Raw genomic sequence first — 10,292 nt, 5'->3', positions numbered from 1 at the left:
CTTGGACTCACCGATTTGTCTTCAGAGGGTTAGAATTATGAGTTAGTTATTAAAAAGTGTGAATGTAAAATGAAATGCATTGCCCCCCAAGATATACATTGCAGTAAATGGAGAGAAACTAATTTATTGACCAGTATATTATATCACAACAGTTCTAGGCTTCAAGTAATTGCTTTACTGAGACAGTCCAAGCAGCAATAACTCTGGAGATAACCACACGGCCAAACCCATTTTAAAAGGTCAGCAGGAATGTAAAAGCAGATGTGACCTGCTGCTGGTGCTAGATGAGTCATAAACCGGAACCACGGTTGATCAACAAACTCTGCACTTCTGTAAGAAAAAGCTATTAGCTATTAGCATCTTGTAATTGGTAAGTGATGTGTCATTGCATCATTCCGAGTCATTCTTTTCAGTTAGGTGAATTTCCGTTCAAACTGAAATACTTATTTTCTTTCACAATTGCTCTAACATCCTGTTGACAGTACGATCACAGTGCATATTTTTCACTGGAATACCATATGTGGTATTTCAAATCTTTAATCATACTAACAGCCAATTGGAACCACAGTGTGTTAATTAGCTTGACATCAGCTGTCTTGCAACAGAGCACATGCCCCATCATTCCCATGCATGCCCTTCATCCAAACCAACCCTGGCATGGTAAATGGCTATTTATTTATTTTACGTACATAATTAACTTTGCTAAGAAGTCTCTGTATTTGTAGCCTTCTTTTAAATTCATGTTCAGGTGTTATCAGATATTATACATAGGACAAAGAAAACCATAGATATGAAACTATACGGTGAAAACGTCTTTTTAGCCAAGCTAGCAGCTCTAGGGATGGCAATGTCGCTTTGGGTGACCACTTTGGGTCCACATTGATAAATCTCAACAAATATTGAATGGATTGCCATCATGGTCTCCAGAGGATAATTCTTCATGACTACGTCATCCTTCCAGAATGACCATGAGTGTGCCATTTTGATACAAAGCGAAATACCATTACAACATTACTAGGATAGATTTTTATGACATTTGCTACAGATGTAAGGTGTTGATCCCCTGATTATCCCCTCTGGATTTCCCAAAAAATTTGGTGCAACCATTCTTCGTCCGAGATTATTGATTTTGTGGAGCTTTATGAAGGGAGGACACTGACCCTGGGGCCTTTTCATCACATGTCTGTCTCTCTCTCAGATTGTGGATGAGAACAATAGGTTTGCATATATATTAGTTGTAATTCCACAATGTGCAAAGCAGGAAAGTTTGCAATACTCCCCCCTCATCCTCCATAGTCACACAGACAAATACATACATGCACCTTTCTATCCCCTCGCTTTTCCTTTCCATCCTTTCCTCAGATAAATAAAGCAGGTCCTTTCTGGGGTAGACCTCAGGCTACCTGATTGGTTTAGCCCGGTGCTAAGCCCTACTGTAGGCAGCTTACAGGGCTTTATGCCAATGGCTGATTTGCTGAAGACCTGCAAAAAGTGGAGAGTTAGCATGGTCAGGGTGGTGGTGGTAATGGTATAGTAATGGGATTTTTATTTTTTTTTTAAAGAGAGACTCTGAGGGGTCTTCCGCAGAAAACACAGCTATTAGAATAAACCAAAGCAAAAGTCACATGTAGATAGGAAGGGCTGTGATGAGAACCAGAGCAAATGATGCTGCAGGGAATTGTTACAGCCCCGTTCTGTTTTAATACGGGCTAAATCATGAAGTGTGCTGACAACAGCTTAAGAGGAGAAGGAGGCAAACACAGGCACAATGGGCTGACAGGAATTACATTCACATCAGATTCTCTCAGGAGAAACAACTTGACACTGGAATGAGGGAGAAACAACCCCTACTGAACTGTGGACTGGGTGACAGGCATTCCTGTACATGTTTCACTTAACCCGAGTTTGGCTAGTGTGTGTCATGCAAACGTGTGATTGAATCCACTCATGCAAACGGGATAACTGCTCCATCAATGGGAGTGTGTGTGCCACATTCTCCATCTTACCGGCTCGGGTAAATCTCCTCTCCCTCATTTGCAGACTGAATCTCCGGTGTGTTGGAATGCCTCGAATCCAAAGGTGAGTTTCTTGGCTCTCGGCTATTCACTGCTACTATATACATGCTGGATGGTAACCTATGTAATTTAATCCTGTACATTACCTTACACAGTTACATCATAATCAACGTGTTCAAATCCTCACTACACACTGATATACACCAGTGCAGTGAACACTCTCATATTGTGTGCCTGTGTCGGTGCATTTACTCCAAAAACCTCATAAAGTAGCTAATGGAGTTAATTGCAGTCTCACAGTCGTGCATTGTAACTGTCTGACGTACTGGGCATCTACTGTATAGCTCAAGTGAGTGAAACCAAAACAAGAGCAAGGATTCCTAAAAAGCAAAGGTCTTTGTTAGCTTGACTTTGCACTGCTATTTTAGGAAAAAGGAGGATAAAGAAGATGTTTGGTGTTCACATGAGCAGGGGGAAGACGAAACAGTGAACAAAGACTAAGTGAGATGAAGAGATTTTAGATGTGGAAGAGGGAAAGGGCAATGTCATACAAGGAGCGGTGCAGGCATGCAGCAGCAGCAGCTATGTTGTAGCATGTTCTCTCTGCCCTCTGCAGAAAAAAAGACACTGCAGCATATATCTCCCCCTCCCCAGTTGGCTGCCCAATGATGTATGGAGGTCAGATGCCCAGCTCTGCTACTGGTGTCATCCACCTCAGGGGAAGGAAGGGGCATATGGTTAAAAGCAATGTATGTGTATTTTGATTTCAATCACATGCTGGAAAGAATACAAAACATTGATGAATGCTCTTTGTGTTCCTCATCAGATTTCTTCCTTTATTAGGCACTTGGACACACACATTACATGGAGTACTCCATAACGTGTCACACTGCACTTACAACGACAACAGATGTAGCATCTTATGGATTGTTAAAGCTTTTATCCCTGATTGTGATCAATGAAACCCACACGTCAGCAAAACAAACTGGCTTGCTACACTACTGAAAAATGAAAGGATTTCATCACCCCAGCAAAAATTCGCAGGGTCAGTTGCAACTGTTGTGCAATTATCTACACATTCATTGTATTTTGTCTTATTTTTTGATTTGAGCATTAGCTGATGGTTTGTGCTTCTTATCACTGGCTAGTGCTCACTAAGGGCTGAGTCAGGTTTTTTGTCACTACAAGTGGTCCCCAGGGGTGGCAGGACATCAATAGTGAACTGGAATCAGCAGCGTGGATCTACTACTGTGCCGTTAACTCTCTGCAGTGCAGCTCAGTAAAATGCAAGAAGAGACAATTTAATGTGCGCGTGTGTGGGGGGGTGGAGGGGATGGGCGGCACAGCTGGATATATGGCAGATACAATGAAAACCTTATTAGGAATATAACTCTTTTTCAATTGCTCAGTTAAACTCAGCCTTAAAAGTCATTTTTCAACAATAGTTCAAAATAACATGTATTCACTTTTAACAATTACTTGAAACACAGAGGCAAGGGAATCTTCACATGAAGCTACTACCACTGCATTAGGCATATTAGCTGTTACAGCACTACAACATTTTGTTATTATAGCGACTGCAAATGCATGATGTGTACAGTATAAACATACAGTATACATTACAGGAACCAGCAATTTAAGCCTGCATTAACAGATTTTTCAGCCTTGTGGAAACCCGCTGAATACACAACATTTAAATTGTTCTATTTTCATTCTAGTCTACAACCATGACGTATCACTTCTGGAATTTCACTCTTTTCAGCCAAATTAGTTACCTTCCACTTTCTTTGTTTTGGAATTTTAAACTCCGTTGGATTAATAAGGACTATGGTTAACTTCTCGTCAGAGTAAATCCAGACAGCTAGCTAGACTATCTGTCCAATCTGAGTTTTCTACTGCACGACTAAAACATCTTTTGTTCGTACAAGTGTTCCAAAACAAGTTCCTTCCTGAGGCTATTTTGCAGCGGCACCGTGGCTCTGTCCGGTGCTCAGCACCACTCATGACAATTGTGATTGGTTTAAAGAAGTGCCAATAAACATGAGCATGTTTGTCTCCCATCCTGTAATGCTTTGCCAGACCCAGGAAGGACCCAGGAAGGTCTGGCAAAGCAAGACAATTTTCAATCTGAATCACAACTAGGTTGCAAACTTGAGCTCTTTGAAGGGCTATGTGTTGAGACATGTTTGCCTGACAGTGCCTTGAGCATTGTCCACCTGTTTTGCAGAGACATCTTTGTTGTGTGAGGCGTTGACACTGCGAGGCTTTGACCATGTGCTAAAAGCTGTGAGACAAGTGGCCTATTCAGAAGGAGATTAGTCTCTTCTAACACCAAACAGAGTGTGTGAAAAGCAGGGCAGAGCTTTGTTGCCGCACCTTAAGCTTTGGCTCCAACAGTCTGGCAGTACCAACAACCCAGCCTGTCAGTGGTAGTTAGCAGATGGGACTGTTGCCTTCTTGATTAAAGAAGCCATGTGGCGTGAGGGATTGTTTAAGCTGTGATGGTTCCTTTTAGTACATAAAACAGGATATCATAATAGAGCACTTTAGCAGACTATCAGAAGTTCTAATAAGTCAAGTATAAGTTAGCTGTCTTTCATTATCCTCATTTAGGAGGGCCATGATGTTGCAGGACGTGGCTGCAGATCTTTTATTATTTTCTCACATGATTTTTAAGTTCTGGTTGAATATCACCATTTCTCAACAGAGCACAGTATATTCAATCAAACAATGAAGAAAACAAACCAAAAAGACCAGGAAAAGTAGTGTGCAACCCAAAGCAGAAACAACTCAATCAGATCTACTATTCTGATAGGACTGTGTGGCGATTTCATGCATAAATAAATGTATAAACATTCATGACATTTTTCTTCCATTCACTAATAAGTTCATCCCTCTTTGGCAAAAAACACAAATATTTCTCTAGGTCATGTGGTCAAAAGTGATTTAGCGATTAAGGTCTCTTTTGATGTAGCAGAGCAGCCCTGTTACCAAAGACGGAAGAAGGAGATTCATGGGTCACATTTCACATCCTAAAAAAATCTCAGCCTCAACAGATTGCTTTGCCCCACAGACAGGAGGACAATTTGCTACTTGTACGTTTTTCCATTATTCACATTTCTTGTAAAATGTCTGTGCTAAAAGTGAACTGGCTGTGACACAACATACTGGATGGGCTGTGACAGCTTTGTGACAGAGATAGAAGTCCTTTTCTCTGTTACTTACCCTCTAAAGAGTAAAGTGAAAAGAAAACAGTACAGTGTACAGTACTTTTCAATTGCTCTGTATCAACATTCTTCATACAAATATCTTGTTATTTTTGCTACTCTTACACAGACTCAGATAGTTTTTAATTCATGTATTTACATTTTTAAACTGGTGCCTATAGAGCATTTTAAGTGTTTGAAAATGAAAATTCAAATAATGCTATTTAATTTTAACACATATTGCTTGTTTAAATGGAAGATTAGGCTGCATTGTTTATACTGCATTTACAATTAAATATTGTCCACTCTACAGCATTTTATGTCTTTGAAAATGAAGCGTTAAATGGGGTTTGAATTTAAATTATCATATTGTTATTAAAATATATTCAAATTTTAATGTAGTCATACAATGCACATACAAGGATGTATAAATGAAAATTGGATTATGGCATTGTCATTTAAAATTTCAACTCGAAAAATGTACATTTGTGGAAAACGATAATGACTATTTTAACTTTTGTGGAATAACATTTACATTTTCACATTTACATTATCATTTGAATCAAGTCCCCCATAGGCTTCCATAAGGGCCATTGTTTGCACCATCATGTGCACAATTGTGTACCACTTCTATTGTATGTTGGTCTGTATTAATCTCCTCCTGTTGCCTCCCAGGGAATGTCCCTGCTATCCCTGGCAGTCCAGGTCTGGTAGGATTAATTGAGCCATTACTTAATTACAGGCTAAAAAAAAGCTGAAAATCTCTGAAGAGGATTTACAGCATTTACAATAAATCAAGGACAGAATTCTGAAGCAGATTTCATGGTTTTTTTGCATAAATACTTTCCCCTAACAGGCTCATTAACAAGTAAATGATGGAAAGAGCTGGTACCGCGGTTAATTCTGCCAACTCTGTATAAGCAACTACAGCCGCTTTCTCTACTGCTGAAATGGAACATCACAATAATTACTCAGTATGGGATCATGGCGTGTGAGATGAGCAAAAGGAGATCAATATACTGTGTGTACATTTGTTAATTGCAAATACTTAGCAAAACTTAGATTAAATAAATGGCTAATGATTTGTGTTAAGAACTGTGTTTAATTGCAATATTTGTACAAATCCTACGCCTCCCTGATGGTACTGCATGATGGATTAGTATCTGCCTGTCTTTCTCAGCATTGAGGACAGCATACCTGTCTACTTGTCTACACTGGTTATGACTCATTGTCCTTTCTGGTCTTCTGGTGAGCATTCTGTCAGACATCACATCACCATCCAGCTACGCAGCGTTTCATCAGCCACAACACCACTTATCAATCCACTCAGTAGTCACACAGGAGAGGGCTGGCTTACCAACATCAGTGAAGGGTATGGAGATGGATGAAGAGCAGAGTAATATTAGAAATGTGTTTCAAGGAGAGAACTATCAGCAACTGTGTTTGGAAAACGCACGTGGGAAACACGTGGCATCCCGAGCGTAAGTCGCTCTGCCTTCGCTCCATGCCCCCATAAGGAAAAGCAGAAAGGTTTATGAGGTTATGAGCTCCAAGAGTCAGATTAGACGTTTCAATATCAGGGCTGCATTATTAACGGATCATATTTTATGTAGTATAAATACTCAAGTTTAATGTGTTGTCATGCTAACATTTGCTAATTAGCTTGGACACAAAGTAAATATGAGGATGTTTGAACATCAAAACTGTTTTGTGACTATTTGGTCATAACTAAAGTAATGGACACATTGAAATGTTGGTCTTGATGATTATTAGTTGCCGCAGTTGTCACAGTTCATCCTGATTGGAGCATGAATGTGTCAACCAAATTTCATGGCAATCCATGTTGGAACGGCTGAGACATTTGACATGAAACCAGATGGAGGCACTAGAGGAAAAATCATGGGATCATCAAAGTTATTAGACTTGATCCTCTGGGAACCATGAATGTCTGCATCAAATGTAGAAGGCAATCCAGTATTTGTTGAGATATGTCTGTGTGCAACAGTGTGACTCCCTCAAATATTGTGGATGCTTAAAAGCATGTGTGGAGTGTTGTAAAAGATTACACCTGGCAGACATTAAATTTGTTTGGTTATAATTTTTTATCAAGCATACAATTTAAAATTATTGCAAGACAAATTTCATTTTAAATGAAAATATAATTTGCGCATAAGAGTCGTTGATTCTGACACATTGGCTGTTCTAGAAAATTTAGTTTTATCATCTAGTGTAGCATTACACTACAGGAAATTGCACAAGGGTGAGATAGAGGGAGAAATTAGCACTCTGGTTGCCGAAAAGCACCCTCATCTCCTGCTGTGGTAATTACAGGGTTTGACTCATTATGCAACTACAGCCTCTGTCGGTGTGAGCTGCCCCTGAGTGTTGGACAGCTGCCGACTCCTCACCCGAAGGGAGAAAAACATCAAGTCATGCCCTACTGTGTTGTGCAGATGTGATGAATGTGAAATATTGTCACTAATTTGAAAAGTTATGTCAGCTTGAAAACCTTTTTTCCGTAGACAACAAAGTCTGTGTCTATGTCTTTACATACAAGTGGTATTAGCTATGCCTCTTTGTTGTTGTTTTTTGGACGTGACTTCTGAGTTGGTCATTTTGTGCCTGCATGCATTAACGATTTATGGCCACTTGGGGGCAGAAATAATCTGAAAATTACAAATCTACAAACTATCACTCTGTTTTGGTCTCCACCTGCTGAGAGAAATATATCTTGCTGGCAGTTTACCTGTCTTCATCAGCTACTTTGTATGTCTGTACATTGGTGCTGGGAAGGCGGGCATGAGTTTTTCAGCAAAAACAGCCGGCCTGTTGTCACTGGAAACAGGGATCTATGAGAATGAAATTTGGGGCAGATAAAACCAATACAATGAGCTAAAAGAGGCTATAAAGTTGTACTGCAGAGTCTGGTAATAATTCTCCCTAACTTTGTCACTAATAATGACCATTTATATATTGCAAATGTAATCTGATGCATTGTTGTCATAGACAAGATTGATGAGTGGATCTTTAAAACAATCACTTCAGGCAGACCACTGGTGGGCTATGTCAGTAACATTAATATCAACTCTGTAGACTATTAAAAAGCTAAGTCAGCAAATGGAACAAATCCAAACGTAATGGATTTGTGCCATCCAATGTTGGTCTTTTTCAGGCTGCTGTTGACAAAACGTTATTCAAATTTCAGTTAATTCAAGTGATAAGAAGTATAGAAATAATCACACCAGTAGGGTTCATGGCCAGCATTTCATCTAATAATATTTGTTATTCATAGTGTGCTGCTATTATCCACCTATGGTTTATCTTCTGCCAGCTACAGATGTTATAGACATAAAGAGGAAATTAAGATTTGTATAATGTTAATTTTTCAATCTTCATTTTGAAGGATTCACTGAAGTCACAATATGCATTGTCACGTAGCGAAGATTCTCATGAGGCAATAATGTCTAGACAGATAATGATGATGTCAACTTGTATAAGCTACAGGAGAATTTAGCCTATGACTCTTATCTTGCATCTCTGCTCTTCTATGTCCTTCACTGTGTCATTAATTATTCTGTTTTCCTTCATCTTCTCTCATCCACCATTTCTATCTGTTCTGTCCTGTCAGATTTTCATCATCCTAACAATGCAGTGCCAGCTTTTATGTACAAAATGATGAACCGTGAGTGACACTGGCACTTTTACTTTGCTATGTTGTCTCTTTTTGATTGATAGGGCACAGCAGGAAGGCAGAGGCCAGGGTAAGTTTTGGGTTAGATGAACTGCAATTTGTATTTTGGTGGTTGAATAAGGTTTGGTTGACAGAATTGAGCATTTTGTTCTTTTCACTTCATTGTAAGGTAGCGATTGACCCTTACATGAGCCAATGGTACTTATCATGATCATAGACATCTGACTAACGGGAATGAAATCAGTGAAAAGGAGTCTAATGAAAATGTAACATTACATCAGCAGCTTTGTTTTTTTCACATACTTGCTTAGGCATTCCACCTGTTCAGCTCTTAGACATCAAAGCAAGCCTGAAATATAAGTGAAAGTGGCATGATGTCATTGCCAGACAATGTCCTCATGCACTCATATGCCATCCACTCATTCAGCACCACTGTGCCACTCTAACATTGGCCAGACGAGTGAACCTCAGTATCAGCTGTTCCAAATGTGGATCACTTTGGAAAGCATCAGTGGAAAGATGTGAGCAAGTGCCACTGCTCAGATAAAAGAGTTATTTTCTCACAAGATCTGTGTGCCAACCTGCTCTCTTTTTATTGTGGGCTATTCTAAGATAAGGCAGGAGAGGTGGTGGTAGTATATGTCAGGGTTTGGATATTAGATAATTGCAGATATGATGTGGATGAGGATGGGAAGCCGCGGTGATAAAAGCTTGACACATGCTTGATTATGCCACAGCCTCCAAGATAGGGATGATGTTGCCATCCTAAAAGCGAAATACTAAAATGGAAAACATTATTGCACATCATTATTGCACTTTGTGTGGATTGTAAAGTTATGCTTTCTTGACTGTGGCCAGCTTCAGTATAGCTTGTATCCAAGGCCACCTCTCTGATCTTCAACTCACGTCAACACTAGACTCCACTAGATGAATTGTGCACACTGGTGGCTCCTCCACAACCTATGCTTAAATCCCATTCTGGGCTCTCAGAGGGGGTTGGTACAAATTCCTGTGACTATATGTAATGACAGTCCAGGAGTCCTTGCTATCTTGGTTGTTTCTTTAACTACACCAAGAGGCATTGCTCTTTGGATGTCAATGCTAATGTCGCAGTTCAATCAGGTGGTCCGTTGTTTGTTCTTTGCTTTGTCTCCAGACTGAATATTTTCACTACTGGATGTTTTTTTCATTATGTTTTTTAAAGATATACATGGCCCAGAGAGGTTGAAGCCTAATAACTTTTGTCCCCTTACTTTTGCTCTAGCTCCACCATGATGGTATTCAGGTTAAACATGTTTTCTCTTTCCACAGTAGCATTTAAAAAATTTGTAAATACCAACAAGTCATCCAAACTCTGACCACATAGGTTGTTTGATCCTA

Source organism: Etheostoma cragini, chromosome 2 (genome assembly GCF_013103735.1).
Source record: "Etheostoma cragini isolate CJK2018 chromosome 2, CSU_Ecrag_1.0, whole genome shotgun sequence".
Taxonomy (NCBI): domain Eukaryota; kingdom Metazoa; phylum Chordata; class Actinopteri; order Perciformes; family Percidae; genus Etheostoma; species Etheostoma cragini.
Note: the sequence above shows the minus strand (reverse complement) of the source record.